General features: G+C 39.0%; 1 pseudogene; it reads left to right on the forward strand.

Moving 5' to 3' along the window:
* LOC121646069 overlaps window positions 1–6281 on the forward strand; it is a 44774-nt pseudogene extending 38493 nt beyond the window's left edge.
* Window positions 6282–23563: the final 17282 nt, after the last annotated feature.

Here is a 23563-nt window from a genome sequence, read left to right on the forward strand (position 1 = left end):
GATGAGGAATCATAAATAAATATTGTGCATTAATGGAAATAAACTCAGTTCAGGAAGCACTGAGAAATAAATGAAACTATATATTAGAAATATATAGGAAATAATTACCACTACTACTGTCTCTGTCACATTATATTTTCCTTCACTAGAGTCGACAAAAACAAACAAGAAAGAATACACACTTAAAATGTCAGATTAAATGCATTCAGCCATTCAAGATGCAACAATAATTTACAGGTGACATTGTAATATTCTGTTTGGTTGAAATGTTTTCTGTACATTTTTCTGTCAGCATATTGGTGTTGCTGTCAGGTTTTCACCATGAAACCTGCATTTGCAATCTCAAATGAATTTCACAGAAACAAGCAGATTCCTTCAGCTCCTTCTTCAGGAAACAGACATTTCTTTACACAAAGGTCCAAGTCTGAGAATCAGGCACTGTCCACATTTTACTGTCAAAAATCCTTCCAAAAATATACAATAAGTTAAACTTAGAGTTCCCAAAGCTTTTGTTCACATACACACACACAAAATGTTTAATTAATGATAATAACTGATAAAATATTTACAAGTTTTAGGCTGATTTCAGTTTTTAGAAAGTTGTGAGCTGCAAACTACATTTGAGTGTCTTTGGAAGTGGATAGCATGACAAATCTATTTCTTCTTCATGTATATTGAAAAACATTTTCCTATACCTCACATCTAGAGCTTGCACATATAAAGTCTTTCAGGTTACAAGACTGAGGCATTGGCACAAATCCATCCAAATGGGTTTTCAGTTTATCACCTTTTACATCTCAGATTTGAAGTCTTTAGCTTTTTTTCAGTTTTAGTTAAACACACGAAGAAGTATGCCTTAAATAAATTGCACTGAATTTAAATGACAAAATAGATTTGAGATTGTTCATGTAAATGAGTCTTCCTCACACACCAGAGTAGGTCATGGAGATCCTCAGGGTTCTGTACTTTGACACGTACTTTTTACATTGTACATGCTGCCTTTAAGTGATTTTATTAGACAGCATGGTATCAATGGTCCGATTACAAAGATTTCTTCAAGACTTAAAGACCTGGATGATTCTGAATTTCCTCCTAAATACAGACAGACTGAGGTTATTGTCTTTGAATCTAAGAACCTCAGGAAGACTGTCCAGGATCCTTTGACTCACATACAAAACAGTTTTTTCTAACCTCCTTCCTCCATCTAACATTCTCAAAATGGGGTTCATCCTGTCCCAGCGATGCAGAACAACTAGTCCATGGATCTGTTAGTTCCAGATTGGATGACAATGATTCCTGATTATTGTTCTGTCCTAGATATGCTCTGAAAAGTTTTCATCTGATCCAAGATGCTGCAGGAAGGTTTCTGATGACAATAATCATCAGAGATCACATTTCCTCGCAGGGGCTGTAGCTCAAGGAAAGAGCTGTCCGAAAGTCGTGGATTGATTCCAGGCTTCCCCTGACTACATGCTGAAGTGTCATTGGGCAGGACGCTGACCCCCACGTTGTCTCCTGATGTGTTTATCAGGGTATAAATGCGAGTGATAGTAGAAAGCACTTAATATAACACTAGAAGTACTTTATGAGTGTGTGTGTGAATGGGTGAATGTGACATGTAGTGTCAAAGCACTTTAAGTGGTCAACATGTGGCTAGAAAAGTGTTATATATGGACAGTCCATGTACCAAATCCAGAACATATTTGAAAATTCTTCTCACAAATAAAGCTTCTAGTGACCAAGCTCCATTGGATCCGTAAGATCTCAGAGTTCCAGGTTTTTATATCAGAGCACTTCACACAGACTGCAGGTTTACTGGTGGTTCCCTGTTCTAAAAGTAGAATGGGAGGCAGAACAAAAACAAAAAGAAGAAAACATGATGAAGCATGCCTGTCCCTGGGTTTGACCAGGTAATGGTCAAGTAATAGTAATAATCAATGGTGGGTAATGAAGAGAGACCACAGTGTGTTGTATGTCTCAAAATATCAGCATCTGACAGAATGAAGCCAAGCTTGATGTTATTGTTGATGAAAAGGGGCCCTGCAGGAAAAGTTTGGGAACCACTGCCATAATTCATGCTAAATATGTATATTTACACCCTGAAATAACATTTTAATTCTAAATTAAGCTCACAAATAACATTACATAACTTACATGTCAACTCCATCAGACACAGGATCTGACGGTGCTTACAAAAGAGCAAGAATTTTCCCCCAAAACCAGCTAGCTACAATGTGGCTTGCTGGTTTTTTCCAAGTTGTTTGCTGTTTCAATAACCTTACGTAAATGTGTAAATTAAACTCATGTAGTTTAAAACACTTTATCATAACAGAGAGACGGTGTTGACATGATCCAGCTGTGACCGCCAGGGAAATAAAAGGGGTCCTCAGTGATATAGCTGTCCATGCTCTTGCCTGATTTGATGACGTTTATAAAATAAACCGAGACTTAGATTTAGATATGCAGAATTAAATTAAAAATATTGTTTTATGCTCACTTCGTTAATCAAATTATATATCTACAACCTTTCTTTGTAATTTTATGTGTATGTACAATTCTTGAGTTTTTTTTTTTTTGTTTGTTTAAGAGATCAATACTTGGAACTCTTTACTGAAGACAAATAAAATAACATCGACCTTCTAACCACAGACCATACATTTGAGCAAAATTTCCCAAAAAAGATTAAAAATATGTGGAAACGATAACAAAGGTATACACAGTTCCTTCCAATTAAATTTTTTTAAGTATGTCAATTATGATTGATTTCTTGATGTTATTATATAAACTGGTTTATAATGTAGGACATGTTTTGTCCCAATTCTTAAGAATGAATGATATATATAAAAATATTTATCTTTTATTTATGTTTTATTATGTTTATATTTTATGTGTCTGACCTACTTGGTATCAGATAGCGCTGTCTGAATGTGGAGCCTGAACTGAAATGAGTCTGACATCCCTGATCTACTTTATGTTTTTGTTTCTTTTGATTTCACACCAGTTGCATCGTCATTGTGCTTGCTGTGAATTCATGGGAAAATATCTGCTCTATTCAAACATGGGTTCATCTAAAAGTAATGTATATGAAACATCAGGGTTGGCAGTGCATGTGTAACAATGACTGCTCTCATTTTTACAAAAACCTATGTCCTTACAAGAGAAAATCTCAGCTCCACTTCACAGTTTTCTGCATCCTGTCAGTGTGCATCCTCAACAAATAACAGATAAGTGCTATAGTTAGCACATATAACGAGATGCAAACACATGTGTCTGACTGCTGGCCTAACACCACACATCAACAAACGTATGGCCTCATCTAAACTTCTGAAACCGGACTCTAAAAGAGCCTCACCTTTCATAAAGTATATTTACAGGCATTTCTTACAGTCAGCCCCCATCATTTAACAAGCTTCAAGATTTGAGGTTAAGTTTCTGCAATCACCGTTACTTGCCTTGTAACTGACCGGAAGGACTGGTACCATCATCTCTTCTCAACACACAGCTCAGCCACACCAACCCATTAAGGTAAAAAGTCCTGTTTAAACACTATGAACAGGAAAGTTTAAAGAAAGAGTAAAATAGGTGGTGGATGGACGAAGCCTCCCCCTCCTATTACCCTGTTGTGAAGTCAGAGGAGTGAAAGGAAGCAGGTAAGATGGCCATAATGGCAGTTGTGGATGAGACTCGGTTTTAAAAGCTATGTAGTGGGAAATAACTTTTTTTTTTTTTTTTAGCTCATCGTGTCCTAAGGACACCTGTGTGGCTGCCTACTGGTTATAGACTGGAAAGGAGAGGTGTGTGTCTGTGTGTGTGTGGCCACCTTCGACTTTTTTCCATGTGGGATTTACTTGGTCGGCAGTTAATAGGTGATAAAGTCCAAGGGGGGAGGGAGAGGTGAAGGGATTAAAGATGGAGTGTCATTGGACTGGGGTGAGGGTATGGGGGCGGAGTGTTTGTCCACCACCCTGACAGACAGAGTTGCAGACATGCTGTGGTTCAATGCTGCTGGTGCTGGGCCCTCTGCTGGACAGAGTTAAGGAAAGAAGAAAGAGAGAAATAAGGAATTCATCTCATATACATTTTTTTATAAACATTTTCCATTTCGAAGTTACTTCAGCTTCTCCCTTGGGATCAAAATTTGTGTTAAATCAGGCCACCAAAACTCATCTTCATGCGCTGGTTGGAATCAAAAGATATACCAAGTAAATATCTTAAATGAATATAGAGAAACACATCCAAGTGATGATTAGTACCGTGACAAGACATTATGATCAGAAGTGTGTCACAACTTAAATGTTGGTATTTAGGTGCTTTAAAAACTTAATTAAAATTGTTCTCAGAAAACTTTGCAATACTGAAATCCCTATTAATATTTGAAAACCTCTAAATGAAAAATGAAATAAAAAAAAAACTTAATTTATCTCAGAGAGAAATGGCAATTTCCCACTGCTTTTATATGTAAGCATCTGGGTTACGCTAACTGTGCTCTCGCTCCTCTTTTCCACTTCTTGAGTCTGCCGGTGAGTCATGGATGCAAAGCCACAGCTGATCAACTGCTGATCAGCACACCAATTAATGTCTCCATAAAAGACTGCCCTGTTTATCAGGGAAGCCAGGGAGAAGAAAGTGACCTGGCTGTGCTGTGCTGAGGCTGGACCTTGCCAACGCCTATGGATTCATGCCCCACAAGCTGGTCAAAGAGGCACTGAATCGACATCACATACCAAAGAAGTGCAGAGACATAATCCTGGACTACTACGAGGTCTCTCATGCTGAAGAAAGGGAAGGTGACAGGTAAGTTCTGCTTCTCACTCAGCACCACCAAGATACTATCACTCACAGAGGTACCGGTGAAGAGCCGGGAAAGGTGTTCAGCTGCAGCCTGAGAGATGCTGCCTCCACACAAGCAACCAATCAAGAGCTGGAGACCTGGCTAGCTCTGGTGGACAAGTGTGGCCTCCTTGGCAAGTTCAAAGCCTGGATTTACCTCTGATCCTTTGGCCCCTCTTGGTCTACCAAGTTCCCATTTCAACAGCGGAAGGCTTCGAGATGAGTCAACAGGTTTCTCCACAGGTGGCTGGGGTTGCCACGAAGCCTAAGTAGTATTGCCCTGTACGGGCAGACCAACAAGCTGAAGCTCCATATCAGCAGCCTGAGCAAGAAGTTCATAGTCACTCGATCAAGGGAGTCCAGTGACCCAAAGGTTGCCCAGGCTGGGCTCGATGTTAGGACAGGACGTAAGTGGAGCGCTTCCAAGGCTGTGGGTGTTGCAGAGTCAAGGCTACCACAGAGGGTGCTAGTGGGCACAGTGGCACAGGGAAGAGTTGGTTTGGGTAGTGGTAGAACACCTCGCTATGGTAGGGCACAGGGGAAAAAGGAGGAGGAGGTCGCTGATCCTTGATCAGCTGGAGTAGAGGAGAATTAGGTCAGCCAGATGGTGGGAATGAGGCAGCAGGGAGCCTGGAAGAGATGGGAGCAAGTTGTGGAGCGCAAGGTCACATGGACCTAGCTGTGGAAAGTTGAATCCCATCGCATAAAATTCTTGATCCAGGCAGTCTACAACGTGCTGCCTAGTCCATCTAACCTCTTTACCTGGGGGAAGGTGGAGACGTCAGCTTGCCCCCTCTGCCAGAAAAGAGAAACCCTGGAGCACATCCTAAGCTGGTGTCCGAGAGCCCTGGGTGAAGGACGCTACCGCTGGAGACATGACCAAGTCCTTAAGGCCATAGTGGATGATATCTGCAGTGGAATCAGCCACAGCAGCGGCCAGTTAGACCAGTTAGGAACACCATCACTTTCGTCAGAACTGGGGAGATGCCTACAGCAGCTCCCCGAAATACCTCTCGGTGTGTGATTGGGAGCTGAAAGTTGACTGGGGAAGCAGCTGAAGTTACCAGAAGTGGTCGCCAAGACAACATCAAGGCCAGACATTGTCCCCATCTCAGCAGCAACCAAGCAGGTAATTCTGCAGCTCACTGTGCCATGGGAGGACCAGATGGAGGACTCCCATGAGAAAAAGAGGGCAAACTAATCGGAGCTAGTGGATGAGTGCCGGAACAATGGTTGGCGGGCACGATGCCAACCCATCGAAGTGGGATGCTGAGGATTTGTGGGCCAATTCCTCTGCAGGGTCTATAAGATGCTGGGCATCACAGGAGCCCGTCAGTGAAGGGCTGTTACCTTAACCAACGCAGCAGAAGTGGCATCAAGGTGATTGTGGATCAAGAGGGCAGAGGTATGGCAAGTAGAGTAGTGCTACCTGGACACAAGCTGGGGCCTGATCAACCTTGGTCGGGTCGCCTGGAGGAGGGGGTCTGATTGTTGAAAGACCCAAAACCCCCTGTGATCCCAGGTTGCATCACTGATAATGTGTCCAGGGGCACCATAAGGTGTATCTAAGAACATGTTATAAGACACAGTATAGAAAAAGTTTACAATCAGACTAAGTAGACACTTACTAGAGAATAAATTCCAATATATGTTTTTACATATTTGTATGATAGTAAAGTATGAGTTAAGTCTGACTATATAACTTTTATTTTGCTGGGTTTTTCAAAGCAAAGCTCCAAATTCATGTGAAAGATCAAAATGATGTCACCTGACTGCACTCACCAGAATCTAATATTTAATTAAAATTATTTTCTAATTTGATTTATTAATTTATACATTTGATTAGATTATAAAGTCTCTATTTGTATTTTACTTTTGGTTGATAACACACTTATTTTTTCTCAAAGACTATTACAACCATTTTATTTATTTATTTATTTGTTGTTTTAGCAGCAGTGTCTTGGAAGCAGTAGTAACAGTCGTGTCAGCAAAGGGAAGTAGATGGAACATAATGGTTCTCATTTTATAAACATAATAAAAATGTGATCCGAGTAATGGTGGGCATGGACCCCTGTAGAGCACTATGTCAACGCCCCTGTATTTTTCTAAAAATAAATGTTAAGTTCAATTTTTGCAGCTCTACTGGATGAACTAAAAATGTTAAATGCTTATCATCAAACCTGTCTTAAATTCTCATACTTCTTTTCCTTTCTTCATCTGAAGCACATCTCTCCATGAAACCTGTGAAGTCCTCCCCCTCTATCGGGCTTTATGGGCTCTGCTGCAGCCATGGTGTTTTTGGTGTCACAGTGGACTGCTGGCTGCTGTGATCATAGCCCCCTCCTGCAGCTGATCCTCTCTGCTGGTGATGATACCTGCGTGTCATCAGTCCTGGCACTCTCTGCAAACATAACAGGGAGGCTGAAAATTAAACAGGGGCTCCCATCACCGTCTGTGGCCACGGTAAATATGTGTGCACATATGTGTGTGTTCAGCTACCGCAGGTGAAAGCTACGTTGGGACATTTGTTTTTGGCCTTCAGCATTTACAATAAACTTCAGTTTGACTCCTGTTTCTGTGGCATCACACAGTAAATTCTAGTTGCATGAATTCATAAGGCCTTGTTGTGAAATGTTAAACAAAAGCTTATCAGTATTCCTTATGTTCTACCCCCCTTTTTTGTGTTTTTACTTCATCCATTTTGCTTCTGTGACCTCCAGCACCTTTCTGAAGATGGAGAAAACACTACTGGGTTGTTCAAAAACACTGATGAAGAAAAACAAGCACACATGCCCGTCTGTGTACATGCACACAAGCTTTTAGCTAGCCAACAAAACAAGCCAAAACCACACTTCACACCTGGGCTGGCTGGCATTTATTGGGTAAGTTCCCACCCAGTGGGAGGGGAGAGAAGAACAACACCTCGCCACTGTTAAAACAACCTCACAGCTCCGTGAAGAGGAGGTAAACAAAGGAGGCAGTGCAGAAAGTCAAAGAGCAGCAATTTGGACAAATCTGTGTCTGGTTAAAAGAAAGCTGGGCTGAAGACATATGTACCATGTTGGATTTCTAGGATTTAACAGACTCAGAATTAGAGTTTGGTCATTAAATTACAAACATGACCAGTTTTAAATGTCGAGAGATGAGAAGACATGTCGAGTCTCCTCAACTAATTCTAATCAACAGCCTTTTTCTTATATTGGTTGCTAACAAGATGATCCTACTTGATAATTAACACAAGGCATAGAAATGTGTCCCAGGATTTAATCAATGTGTGCAATTTGTGATGTGCAAGGTAAGCTAATTGCTACAGACACCAGTACCAGAAGAGCTAATCTTTTAGCATTTAAAACAACTGAAACATCAAAGTTGTCACAGCATTGATGCTATCTTATTATTCCACTTTTTCCATCAGGCGGTAAAGTTTTTTGTCACAAAATTTTCTTACCCACAAGATTACATCATGCTCAGTGGGCAGTTATCCTCAAAACAATCATTGACCAAGATAAAAAGAAACAGGAAGGAGAAGAAAGTCTGTTTTATTGACTGGTTGGGACTGAAATTGTCTTGTTCACCACAAGTAAACAATGAAGCCACAATAAATTTCTGCAGTCTGGTTTCAGTTTTTATTTTGGTGCTCAAACCTGAGCTGGTTTTTTACCATCTGTCCAGAATGAGCAGCGGAGAGGCAGCCAGATATCTGATCTACTTCGATCTACGTCACTTCCTATGTTTGGTCCGTTTGCTTTCACACTGGAAAAGAACTGAACCAGGAGACCCCTGGTTTTATATGTGGACCAATTTTAACTTTGGTCCACGTCAAAGTGTGGATGAGTGTTTACACTGCTCCAAACAAACCACTAACTGTACTAACTGTAGAAGTGGACCAAACAGCACCCTTAGAATTTCACACATCCAAGTCCATCCAAAACAAATTCTGCTTGGACGGTCGGTATGTATCAGTGGCCTCTGGGATCCAACAGGATAGTTACATGAACTTACAAACAAAGCTCTGTGGGTTTTCTTTCATCCTAACTGCTCTCCTTGCCTTTGGTATTGCACTGGATTCTAAGGTTGCCACCACAACAAGCACAGTCCACCTTGAAGCCACGGTTCATCAGTGGAGGGGCAGAATGTGGCACATTGTGACTCGAGCTCCACTGTCTTCTTCAAAATGCCAGAGATGCTCCACCGCTGATGGAAGTTGAAGATCTGGGCCTTGGTCATTCCCAGTACAACCTTACTAGATGCTTGAGTGCACTGAGGTGGTCCGTCATCCTCACCTGTCTCCCTCTCTCAGATTTTGGGTTGTTTTGTTAAGGTCAAATTAGCTTCTTTGCAGCCAGTGCTAAAAGTAAAATGTACAGATTATATCTCCAAATGCTGAAACATCTCCATGGAGTTAGAAGTGAATCAATCTAAAGTGGAATTATGTCTCAGGGTGGTTAGAAGAGACTTAGTTTGGAGAAATCCTAATAAAACACATTATGGGGAATTCACCGTCCCCATAGAAAGTACTCTGAAGGTGACCTGTCTTTTATCTGAGCTCATTTTCTTTTTTTTTCCATGCTGAAAATTAGTTATGGCACGGATAGGATGAAGGGTTTGAGATGGTCTGGGATCATGGACAGCAGAGTTAAACATGAGTGGACTCATTGGACTCATTCATTGGACTACTTAATTCCTAGGACTACATTCAAGGATTCAAGGTTCAAGGTTACTTTATACCCGTGGGAAGATTTCTTTGGTGGGAACAATGATAGTATTTGGCATTTCATAACAAAACACACACACACACACACACACATTGAGCGTGACAGAAAAGTCAAAACAAAGAAGTGCTCTGTGTTCCACCATCCACCGAAATAGCAGCAATGATAAGTAAAAAAATAAGATAAATAATAGATAAAAATAAATAACCACACCACCGTGGGCTTGCCTCACAGCAAGAAGGTTGCTGGTTCGAATCTCAGCTGGGGGGAGGTTTGAACCTTGAGGGCAGTGGCCTTTTTGTGTGGAGTTTGCTTGTTCTTCCCGTGTATGAGTGGGTTTTCTTCGGGTACTCCGGCTTCCTCCCACCATCCAAAGACATGCATGTAAGGCTGATTGATGACTCTAAATTCTCCCTACGAGTGAGTGTGTGTGTGTGAATGGTTGTTTGTCCCCTGTGTGTTGGCCCTGCGATGGACTGGTGAACTGTCTGGGGTGTACCTACCTCTCACCTGTAAATGCTGGGATAGTTCAGAAAATGAATGAATGAAAAAATGAATAAATAAAAACACAACAAAGTCACAATGATAAACAGAACTAAAGAACAGGATAAATAAATAGATTGCAGCTTCAGACTAAAAATCTCCATCTGGAGGGAAGAGGTTGAAATTCGCTCCGTAGAGGATGGGAGTCATTGTTGAGGATTGATAGCACCATCCTTCGTACCTGTTTAGTGTAGGACAAGACTGGGACTCACCAATCAGGCGACTGGACCATCTCACTATTTGGTTCAGTGAAAGTGAAAAGATTAAACAGGCTGAATAAAGGAACAATAAAACAGAACCAGGATTGTTCAGTCAATGTGCCAGTTTTCTGAGGCGCTGATGGTCTTTTTGCAGACAGGCTTGCATTTTCCATCAAAGTACAATTTTTCATTAATTATGGTCCCAAAGTATTTATTTGATTGCGCTTCTTCTATTTTCTGACCTTTAAATAAAATTACTCCATGCCTGTCTTGTTGTTTTCAAAAATCAATAACAATATCAATGATCAATAATCAATAACCACACCATACTGATTCCTAGCTCTACTTTACTAATTCCTCTCATTACTTTACTAATTCCTAGATAAACTTGGCTTCTATCCTCTCTTTCTGCTGAAAGTACTGTGGTTTTCTTTTAGGAAGAGACAAGCATTTACATGTTCTGCTGTGTTCCAGGTGAATTTACTCTGACACAGTAACACACATCTTGATTCTGACTTTTCTGCAGTAATCTCGCTTGTCTCAGCTTTCTGTAGAGACCAGGATATTTGACAGCGCTTGTAGTTGGGAAGTCATGCTTTATTTATTTATTTTGGATATGTTATTTCAAACAAAAGGCAGAAAATAGGCCTTGTGGAGAAGAAGTTAAGTGATCCACAGCAAATTCTATGATCCAGTGAACACATTTCAGTGTTAGTTAACCTGTGTGGACATTGCTCTTGACTTTGCAACAATGGTTTGTCCACTGAATGATTTGGGCCTTGATAAATCACCACTGCTTATTGATGGCAATCAGTACCATATAAAGATGCAGTGATGTAAATATTTTGGATCTTCACAACTTAAAAAGTGACACCGGGGACATAAATCTACATCCTATCCCCTCTGATTTCATTTCATTTCATTTCATTTATTCATTTATTCATACACACATCCATATTCACATGTTCTACACCTTTTCATATGGCTTAGCCAGGATCGTGTATAAATCAGGTCTCCTTAGGAAGCTACCTAAAGCTTATAAGCAGGAACCTGTGTACATAATGACAATTTTAAGAAGAAAAAAAAAAAAGAAGAAGAAAAAATCATACAACATTAATGTACCGACAACAATAGTATTACATACTAAACACACACACACACACACCCAAAAAAAAAAAAAAAAACAATTTCCCTAGGGCTTAGAGAGGTTTACAACTTAGGTATTGGAATGTTTGTATGAATTGATCAGAATGGTTTTTAACATCTTTTTAAAGGTGGAGATGGATTTTAACACTTTCAACTTGTCGTCGGAGCTCATTCCAAATCTGAGGGCCCCTGCATACAATGCTCAGGCTGGTGCTAGCGAGTCTTCTTTTTTTACCACTGATAAGATATTTGTTCCTGGTATCATGAGTATGGGCTGGGGCCCAGATTGGAATGAGCTCTGACAGCCTATTATTCATATTATTCACAATTTGGAACATGATACATGCATTTTGAAATGTATTTAGCTCCTTAAGTCGAAGAAGATGTAAGCGAGAAAATAGGGGGTGGCTGGGGCATTAAAACTGGACCAAAGACATGACTCGTACCATCTTCTTTTGTAGGGCTTCTAGTTTCTTTAGGTGACTGGGAAATGTGTTACACCATATGACATTACAGTAATTAATATGGGGCTCAAACAGGGTCTTGTACAGGGTGAGAAGTGCAGTTAAGGAAGATAAGATGTGTCTTATTTTGAAGAGCAGACCGACATATTTGGATAGTGTTGATATCAGGTGGTCAATATGGCTTTTGAAGTAAGAGACTTGTCAATTAGAAACCCCAGGAACTTTGTAGAACTGACTTGTAATAAATTCTCATCGTTTACTTTCAGACAGATCCTGATTGTGTCAATACTTTTTTATTTGATCTGAATACAATGTAGTTTGTTTTGCTGATGTTAAGGGAAAGTTTTGATTACACCTGAACCAGTTATCTATTTTATTTAATTCAGCATTTAAAAGAGTCTGTAGGTCTATTGAGTTTTTATGTGAAAGAAAACAAGTTAGTATCATCAGCAAACATAATCTTATGTAGTATTTCAGATGAATTTACAAAGTCCATATTAATGTAGATAAGAAAGAGCAGTGGGCCCAGAATTGAACCCTGGGGGACCCCCATATTTAATTTCCTTATTTATTGAAGTATGATTATTAATGCTAACCATATTGTTTGTCGATTGAATAGGTAACTTCTAAACCAGTTGTGTGGTATTCCTCTAATGCCATAAATGATGCATCTTCCTCAGTAGTATTTCATGGTCGATGGTAGCGAATGCCTTGGATAAGTCCAGAAAAATGCCAATTCCACACTCGCCTTGATCAAGAGCATCATTAATTTTCTCAACAAGATCCAGAATAGCCATGCATGTTGAATTCTTCTTCCTGAAGCCGTATTGTGAACTTGTTAGAATATGGAACTTGTCTAGGTATTCACTTAATCTATTGTACACAACTCTCTCTAGTACCTTTGAGAGAGTTGGTAACACAGCAATGGGCGGTAATTGTTCATATTGTTTTTATCTGCAGATTTATAAATTGGAGTGATTCTGGCAATTTTAGTCATTTTCGGTACTACGCCATGAAGTAATGACAAGTTGATGCAGTGTGTGAGAGGTTTTACTATTATATGGGCAATAGCTATCAGGATTTTACTGCATATTCCATCTGCTCCTGCAGTGTAAGAGTTCTTAAGATTTATAATGATTTTATGGAGTTCTGCAGCATCAGTAGGTCTAAAAAAAAAAGGAATTTAAATAATTGCCAGAAAGATAGTTTTTGTAAGATAATCCTATAGGAGGTCTGATTTTGTTTGCAAGGTCTTCACCTATGGAAATGAAGTGGTCATTTAGGGTATTAGCGAGTAGGGATAGATTGCCATCCATGGAGTCAGGTAACACTGGTGACTTCTGACCTCTGTTTAGGACTTTATTTAGAATTGCCCATGTCCTTTTAGAATCACCTTGGGCTGCACTAATATGTTCTGTATAGTAGTTACATTTACTTTTCCTTAAAATATGAGTAAGTTTGTTTCTGAACCTAAAGTATTTATTTCTATTTTCATCAGTGGGGTTTTTTATGTAGGACTTGTAGAGTTTATTTTTGTGATTTATAGAATTTAGTATCCCTTTGGTAAGCCAAGGGTTACAATTACGATCACTGCATGTGACAGTCTTCTCAGGAATAGAGTTATGAATAGAATTAATTAATTCGTGAGTCAAGCTGTCGTATGCAGTGTTGGGGTCACTAGCATCATAAACACTTGTCCATGATTTAGCCTCCAAGCTCTCACAGAGTTGCTGCAGGGTTTTCTCATTTAGTACTTTGATTTTTTTCTTACAACGAGCAGGTACGGGTTTACATACAAAGTTAAGGAACAAAACAATAGGAAAGTGGTCAGATATGTCAGTAATGACTGTGCCAGATTCTAACTTTAAATTCCGAATATTTGTAATAATATTGTCAATGATAGACCTGGATGAATTAGATACTCTAGTAAAAGTATTTATGGTTAGAAAAAACGAGGAGGAATGTAGAGTGTTAGCAAACTCCTTTTTGATAGCGTCATCCTTGGAGATATCTATATTGAAATCTCCAAGGAGGATGCATTTATTGTTTTTCATGTTCAATCCATAAAGAATTTCCTCTAATTTGGTATTGAAAATAGCAGGATTTGAATCGGGTGGTCTATAAATCACCCCAATAATAAGATTACAACCTTTACCAGTGTTTACATTAATAAAAAGTGAGTCAGACTGATCATCTCCCACACTTAAATTTTCACAAATATTGGCATGGAATCTGGAGTTTACATATAAACATACTCCCCCTCCTGTTCTTCCAAGTCTATTCTTGAAATACAATTTATAGCCCTGTAGATGAAGAGCATCAATGTATGACCTTTCACATAGCCAGGTTTCACTACAAGCAATTACATCAAAACTGCACCCAGTGGCAGATAATAGAGAAACTAATTGATCATGATGTTTGGTGAGGCTTCTAATGTTAAAATGAATTGCAGAAAAGTTGTTACTGTCCTTAAGATATTTAAGTTGTTCAGGTTCATATTGTTTACAAGTAATATTAACATTATCACAACAGTGCTGAGCATCTCCATCATGATTATTCAAATCATCCATACCCATTTAAGCACAGCGGTTTACATTTAGCACCACAGGGAAAGCATACAAACAAAAATAAACATGCATAAACAAACCCACAAGGACAACCATGCACACTCATTCACATCCATACAGCCACATTCACACTCATACACACCAGAGGACATCCATTCACTCATGTGAAATACCGACTGACACCTCATTATTAGCTCTAGCTATCACTCGCCTTCCACAAAACAATGACAATAACAACAAAAGATGGCTATGCATAGAAGTTTATATTCATTTTAAAGAATAAATTCCAACTTCACTGATGCTATTAGAGGTAAAATATTGTTCAGCTGTTGCTGGAAACCACTCAGATTGATCCACTTGGGCATGGTTAACTATAAACTACCTTGTCTTTCTCTCTGTTTACTTTGGTTTGACAGGGCCAAGGCCTCTCAATGCTAAAATCACCGTTGTTTGGCCTCAGAATCTGAGCAACAAATTATACTGTCATGGACAGATCCATGTGGGGTAAAGAGGAGGAGAAGCTTCAAATGTTCACCATTGAACACCTTCAATGGCTGGTAATACAGAAGGTGTGGTTGCTCCTATTAAAATGTGTGCCTGAATCAATAAGAGGCATAATTAGAGTTGTTAGAGCAAATTATAACATAGCTATTATGTGGCTGTACAATGTTGCTTCGTAAACTGTTATTACAGAGGAAGAAGCTGCGTGAGTGTGTGTGTGTTGTGTAATAGAGTGAGGATTTGGGAAGTCAGTTTGAGATAGAGGATTAGATGTGATAGTTGCCTGTTTCTACTGTGATTACCACTCACTGTATTGACAGAATGCTCACTTTTCTCTGTCTTTTGTCTAAACTACAATTTCCTCTATTGTACAGTTGTAATTTTGAGGTGTATTTGTGCAGCAGCTCTGCCTCTTCTTCTACTGCTTGAAATGGTTGCTATCCTTATTTTAGATGAACAGTAAGCACACACAACCACACATCCACATCGTTAATTCACTGAGTCTTTAAAGATTTACTCTCTATTTCATGCAGTAAAGACTTATGCTGGAGAAAAGGTCATTTTGAAGTGAAAAATGTTTATTAAAATATACTGCTACTCACTAAACACTCTGGGAACTTAAAAAAAAGAAAAACAAATTTTTATATGCATGAGAATAGATTATTTCTTTATCTATCGATTTATTCCTCTTTTCTTTTAAGGGTGAAAGTAAAATGATATTTCCTGCACCCCCTGCAGCTGCAGCATGACTGATCATGCAGAAATATCTTTATGTGTTGGATCCATTATGATGCATATACACACAATGAAGCATGCAAAGAGAATTTGCATTTGCAAACAGAAAATCTCTACATACACAGCCATATGTGCACCTGCACAGGTGTGCTATAAATAAAACATTTAACTGTTCATGTATTCATCAGTGACAATTGTTTTTGGGGGCGATTGCTTTTATCAATTATCGGTTCTAAGGCCTTTTATATCCAGTGAAGCTACGTTACATAATGTATAGTCATGTAATATAAATTTGTGTTTTCTGAATTCATGATAGAAGGAGACAAAAAGGATCCAGATGTGTTTATTCAAGGGAGAAAGTGTCTCAGGTGGTGGAGCGGGTCGTCCAATAATTGGAAGGTTGATGTTTCGATTCGCACTGCCCCAGTCACTTCACCCTTCTTGCCTCCAGTGTTGAATGTTGGGTGGTGGTCAGAGAGGCCGTTGGCTCGGATCGGCTGCCATTTTTCCTCAGTTTGCGGCAGAGCTGCTGTGGCTACACATGTAGCTGCCATCACCATGTATGAATGAGCAGTGGATGAATAATGAATACAATATAGCTGTAAAAGCGCTGTATTCAATATTATTATTCTTATTCTTACTATTATTGTATACATATGCTATAGATAAACACTCAGTTTATTTAAATCCAGGTTAAAGACCCATCTGTTCTCTGCTGCATTTGAATAGTTTTTATTTAAAAGCCCGAACCTACAGTTTATTTTAAACAGGATCATTTTTGTAATAGTTTTTTTTCCATTAGTAATAGTTCATTTGTTAATTATACTGTAACTTTTATTTCATGCATTTTATCTTATTTTACTCTAGCTTTTTCTTTTTTATTTCTTTTTAAAGTTTGTTTTAATGATTCTTCTGCCCCCCGCTGTAATGCTTTTAATGTTTTAATATTTCATGTAAAGTACAAGAAATGTGCTTTACAATTAAATTTGACTTGCTTTGCCTTGTATTACAGAATCTACAGATCAACAGTGACCAAGCCTTTTCTCACCTGCACATCCTTCTTCCACGTCTTGACTTTCATGAGAAAACATTTTGGCATTGAAACAAACACACAACAGAAACTATTTCCATGTTTCCACTTTTTCCTCATTTCCAGTTATTCCTGCTACTATTTACCTGCTATCCTCACTAAACCAACTCCAGCTCAGCTGCTTTGTGGCACCACCGTGCATCAGAAACGTCTTCTTGGTTTTATTCCAGCCATAGAGGAGCATTATTTTTCTTCTTTTCACACACACATAGAACTTTCTGTGTACATTAAAAATGGTCATGTGTGTACATCTACACACCACACGAGAGAAATGTCGTCACAGTTTGCTTTGTAAAAATGAATTTTGCACATTTCATATGGGTAATGCTCGTCTTGGCATCATCAGATGGCCTGCAGACTTGAGTTGGGCATAACCAGCTGAAAAGCTGATTTGATGTCTGTCACACGAGTCACTGCCATCTTAATGGGCCCTGTTTTCTGCACACAGTTTAGCTTGATGTATATTTGTGGATTTCCAGATTTTTTGGAGTGATTTTTTTGCTTTGAAGGATGTGAGTAGCAGTTTCCTGATTTGCTTCATAATTATCAGACTTATAATAACCTAAAGATGGTCTTCATCTTCAGACACATCCTCGTCTGTTTCACTGTCATGATAAACAGTAAGTTCAGGAGCCCTCAGGACTGTCATTTGTTAACTTCTGCACCTCTTTTTAATCAATTTGACTCGCAACATAACATGAGGGTTAAGCTCTCTGATTGGTGGAAAGTCTGACAGGAAGTCTCTTAATCATCATGTCCAGGTCTAAATAGAGGTTTCTTAGCAACATAGTAGTGATAGGGATCTTTTTATGATGAAAATGTGGTAAATTATGCTGTTATCATGGATCATTGTGGATTTACCATAGATTCTCTGAATAAGCACTACTTTTTGTAGCTGGATTGTAAACCTGCTGTTTGCCTGGAAACCTGTAGGTCACCTAAAGCAGGGCTATTCTATCCTACAAGGGCTGCAGTCCTGCAGGTTTTCAGTGTTTTGCTGCTCCAACACAACTGACTTAAATTAAATGGATCGAACAGCCTATGAAGTTCTGCACAATGACACATTATTTTGAATCAAGTGTGTTGGAGCGCTTGTTGGACCAAACTGAATAGCCCTGATCTAAATCGTAAGCTATCGGTCATAATTTACCCCACAGAGTTACACACTACTCTTTCTAAGACATTGTTGACATGTAAATAATAGAGCTCAGTGGCAATTTACTGAAGTTTTAAGGGTTAATTCTTTTTTTTTTTTTTTTTTTTTTGTCCTCTAAATAAAGACATTTCTGAGTTTGTATCACCAATTAGTGATTTTTTAAACTTTAAAATCTATCTAATATTCCTCAAAATCTGTTAACAGATTCTTGTTTTTGACATTGAAATGAGGCCAAAGCTGTTATTTGGGGGTTTCCAGACAGCCAAGGATCCTGTATTGTAGTCTAATAACAGTTAACAATATTTTTTGACTGGCCATCCCACCAAAAGTTTCCTGGATACGCGACCGACACTCATCTTTGTCTGTAGTCCGAGGCTTGTATCAAGATGTGATGACGTGTTTAACACTTACAGTAAATTTGGTGAATTAGGTAAGAGAACCTGAGTAGAAGTGAATAGAGTTGGTGTTGGCAAATCAGCTGTGTTATGATGGTTTTCTTCTGCAATCAGCAATTCATGAAATGTCATTAAAAAGGCTCATTATGAACAGTGATGCAAAGATGAAGAAACCTCTGACTGAACACTGATGATTGTTTTTTGTAACCAGTATTGTCCAATTTCCTCATTGCATAATTAATCCCCATAAGAGGCAGCTGTCTTATTCAGTTTAAATTATAATAATATAAAATAATATCTATATAATTTATATAATCTGAATAAAATATTATTAATTTTAATGAGTCTAGTAAAGGCATTTTAGCTATTATTACTGATGAAACACAATTTATAACTGATTTAAAATTTGCACAGAAGTTTGAATAAACAATAAATTATAATATAATTATACCTTAAATGAAAATTCTTTCACGCAGAGTCTTCGACAACTTACCATGGACAGTCAAGCTGAAAAGAATCCATTTACAACCAAAACATGATGCACAGCAACTCACATAATAGCTGATTGCTTACTGACACAAATCAATTTGGTGTGTGCTAATGGCCGGAGTCCTCCATCCAAGAGTGCTTTCACTGACAACGATGCTGTTTTATCAGGTACTGAGCAAAGTTGAAACAATTACAGTAATCTGTGTGTGGAGTGATGGTCCTCTATGTGGAGTGGAAGTGAGGTGAGTGGTGCTTAGCACTGATCATCCTGCCATGACAGTCAGAGACAGAAAACAGTCTGGACAAAGTACAGTCTGGAGAAGTGTAAGATGAGACGGGAGATATTGATCATTTTTTCATTGATACCAAAAACCTGAAGGAGAAATGTTAGTCTTCTCTGGCAGAGTGATAATATAATCAAAACTAATTTTCTCAGTTAATGACAGGGGTTATAATTTACCTGTAGATTTGTGTCAGGCTTTATTAAACCTTTCTTTTTACATAATGCAAGATAAGCTGATAATTTGTAAACGAGTGGATACATTTTGTGGGCATAGATGAGACTTAGAACTATGATAAACCATTATATATAAAGCTTTATTTTTGGCTTAGCTTCTTTACAACAGACAGGTGCAATGCCCTTATTACTGCAGACAAAGCCTCAATCTGTCCCAATCTGACATATTTAAACTCCTGTACTTGAGAATGAGACTAAAACCCTGGAGCGTTTACTCCATACTCTTCCAGTTGAGAACTATGTTAGTTTTGGAGGGGCTTATTTTCATCCTGGCTGCTTCACACTCAGCTGTGACACTCTCCAGTGAATGCTGCAGGTTGTGTTGTTAAGAAGTCAAAAGCTAATTTAAAGTTAGGTATTATAAAAGGGTTTTAGTGCAAACATCATAAATGTGCCTAAGCAGGCTAACAGTACTTTGTATTCATACATTTGTTTGCTGGGCAACAAAAACTAGTTGTTGTTTCAACAACTGCTCAGGAGTTAGGGTTTACTCACACAAATAGTGTAAGTCTGCATTTACCAAACCCCAGTGTACTCCATGGTGTAAACAAACAACAGAGTATTCTGTGTGAGAAAATAACTTGCTTTTATAATAACTCATTCTACTTGCATAGAACAAGTTTATATAATGTACTGGAGGTAAAGGGAAGCCCGAAAAGCTGTGGTCTGTTTTCTATCTCAGAAAAAGCAGAGCTTGGTGATTAGTTGGATCAGTGTCATCGCTGGAGGTTTTTTAATAAAAGTTGCTGCTGTGTGCTTGGGCAAAACTAACAAGTTTGCATATTTCATATTGGTCATTAGGAACTTAAAGGCACGGAGAGAGCTGCACCAGCAGAGTGTGAACCTTGGCAGTCTGCTTCTTGGCTACATACCGGATCTAAGGACGTGGAGCATCAACCCTCTGACAGAGATACGCCTGAATTGGTGCATGAGATTGAAAAGTTCAAGGTGGTGGGCTCTCCTATCCCTGATACTGAGTTTCTGAAGGTGGTTATAAAGATCTTGGGGTGCGAGTCCTGGGGTAGGATAATATCTGACCGGAGTTTCTTAAAGGGGCAAAGAGCAAAAATGTTTTAACACAAGGTTTGTTGTTGAGCACTGCCTAGTGTGTCATGAGCCACACCTTCTTCTACTTCGTCCCCCAACCCCAATTCGCCTCATCTGCGAACAAATGGGCAAAGTGCAAACACACTGAACAAAACAATAATATCATTTTGTGGAACATGTCAAAGTAAATTATAACATTTATGTTGTTATTTACTGACCAGGAGAAGAGCTAGCTCTGAGTCCGGTGTTTTCCAACTTCTTCCTCTTCAGTTTGTTTTGAAAATGTGCAAAGTATTTTCTACTACTTGACTTCTGTTTCAACTGAAATGATTTCCTTTTTAAGTCAAATTTGTCTCTCACACACACAAGTAGAATTCCTTTCATATATTTCAGACATACAGTAGAGCTCAGAAATTTCGCTATAGTGTGTGAATGATTTCAGTATGATATACGTGAGGTTTTAGCATAAGGCAAGGCAAGGCAAATTTATTTGTATAGCACATTTCATGTACAAGACAATTCAAAGTGCTTTACATAAAACATTTCAGCAGGGTGCAGAAAGCAATACAAGTGCATAAAAAAAACAAAGATTAAAAGAAATGCAAGTAATGAAATAAAAACACAGGAAAGATGCTAGAATAAAATAGATAAAATGCAAGAAATAAAGTTCCAGTGTGGGGAACGACAATATTAAAACATGATTCCAGCTTAAAAGAACCAGATGCAGATTTTGACTTCTAAATAAAAACTATTGAAATCCAGCAGAGAACAGGTGGGTCTTTAACCTGGATTTAAATAAACTGAGTGTTTCAGCTGATCTGAGGCTTTCTGGGAGTTTGTTCCAGACCTGTGGAGCATAGAAGCTGAATGTAGCTTCTGCATGTCTGGTTCAGACTCTGGAACTGATAAGAAACTGAATCCAGATGACCTGAGGGTTCTGGTAGGTTCATACTGGTCCAAAAGGTCACTAATGTAATTTGGTCCTAAAACATTCAGAGCTTTATAGACCAGCAGCAGAACTTTAAAGTCTATCCTCCGATGAACAGGCACCCAGTGTAAAGACCTCAGAACTGGACTGATGTGGTCCACTTTCTTGGTCTTAGTGAGGACTTGAGCAGCAGAGTTCTGAATCAGCTGCAGGTGTCTAATTGATTTTTTAGGTAGAACCTGTAAAAACACTGTTACAATAATCAAGCTGACTAAAGATAAAAGTGTGGACTAGACATCAGATCTTTTACCCTTGATATATCCTTAAGGTGACAGTAGGCTGACTTTGTAATTCCCTTAAAGTGTTTCTCAAAGTTACGGTCTGAGTCCATCAATACACCCAGATTTTTGGCCTGGTTGGTGGTTTTTAGATTTAAAGACTGAAGCTCTGTGGTGACCTTTAATCATTTCTCTTTGGCTCCAAAGACCATCACCTCAGTTTTGTTTTTGTTTAACTGAAGAAAGTTCAGACACATCCTGTGATTAATCTCCTCAATGCATTTACCAAGAGCCTGTACGGGGCATTGATCTCCTGGTGACATTCTAATATATATCTGTGTGTCATCTGCATAGCTATGGTAACTAATTTTGTTGTTCTTTATGACCTGTGCCAGTGGGAGCATATAGATGTTAAACAGAAGAGGCCCCAGGATGGCACCTTTGGGGAACTCCACATGTAATTCTTGTCTGCTCAGATGTAAAATTACCTATTGACACAAAGTACTTTCTGTTCTCTAAATAAGATTTAAACCAGCGTAGTGCAGCGCTAGAGAGGCCCACCCAGCTCTCCAGTCGTAGAGTAATATATTGCGGTCAACTGTATCAAATGCAGCACTGAGGTCCAGTAAGACTAAGACTGACATTTTTCCATCATCTGTATTCAAACATATGTCATTATGACTTTGGTCAGAGCATCTCAGTGTTGTGGTGTTGTCTAAAACCTGACTGGAAGACATCATAGCAGTTGTTTTGTGTTAAAAAGTGGTTTAGTTGATGAAAAACGGCTTTTTCGATGATCTTACTTAGAAGGAAGAAGGAAGATTTGCGATTGGCCTGTAGTTGCTCATTTGTGTGTTGTCTAGATTGTCCCTTTTTAGCAGAGGTTGGATTACAGCTGTTTTTAGTTCTGGAAAGATGCTGAAAATTAAAGACCAGTTAACAATCTGTAACAGATCTGGCTCCAGACTCTTTGAGACCTCTTTGAAGAAACCTGTGGGCAGGATGTCCAAGCAGCAAGAGGAGAAGTTCAGCTGACATAAGATGTCGCCCAGATCCTTGCTGTTAATGGGATTAAACTGGCATGGTGCTTAAACGTGTTTTCAGTGGACATAGTATGTCTGTTGAACCTGCTGTTGATGAATGAACTGCTTGTCCGATATTCTGGATTTTTTCAGTGAAAAATTTGGCAAACTCATTGCAGCCTTGGTGGAATAAATTTCAGGTGCTTCTGACACAAGAGGGTTTGTTAATCTGTCAACAATAGCAAATAAATAATGTTGAATGACTTAAATTTTACACATGTCTGTGAAAGAGGGTAACTCTGAATAATGTCTCAAACGACGCCTCATGTTTAGATGTCTCTCTGATCCAAAACACCTTATTTAAATGACATGACTGTCCCCAACAGTTTGTTGTGAAGTTCTTCCCCAGCATGTTGGCCCATTCATGCTGATTCAGGTGTGGTACACCAGGAAAAATCTAAAAGCTGGAGGACGGCAGGCCTCAAGGACAGATTTTGGACACCCCTTGTTTACAATGAGAGCTGGACTCCAAAGCTGCCCTTTGTCACCAATTGTGTTCATAGCTTAATGGACAGAATTTCTAGAGTTGAAGAGTCCAGTTTGGTGGACTCAGGTGTGGTTCTGTTGACTTCACCACACCTTGATTTCCATCTCTCACTGAAGCAGTCTGCAGCTGAGTAAAAGCAACTGGAATGAAGATCAGCACCATTACATCTGAGACCATGGTCATCAAAGGGCCAAAGTTTCCTCTCCAGTTCAGGAATGGGATCCTGCCCCAAGTGGAGCAGTTCAATTATCTTTTCACCATATTTTTCACTAGCAAGGTAAGAATGGAGTGGGAGATTGACAGGTGGATCAGTACAGCATCTGCATGTGGACTCTGCATTGGTCTGTTGTGGTGAAGAAAGAGCTGAGCTGAAAGAACAAGCTCTCAATTTACTGA

The sequence above is a fragment of the Melanotaenia boesemani genome, chromosome 9, assembly GCF_017639745.1.
Source record: "Melanotaenia boesemani isolate fMelBoe1 chromosome 9, fMelBoe1.pri, whole genome shotgun sequence".
Classification (NCBI taxonomy): domain Eukaryota; kingdom Metazoa; phylum Chordata; class Actinopteri; order Atheriniformes; family Melanotaeniidae; genus Melanotaenia; species Melanotaenia boesemani.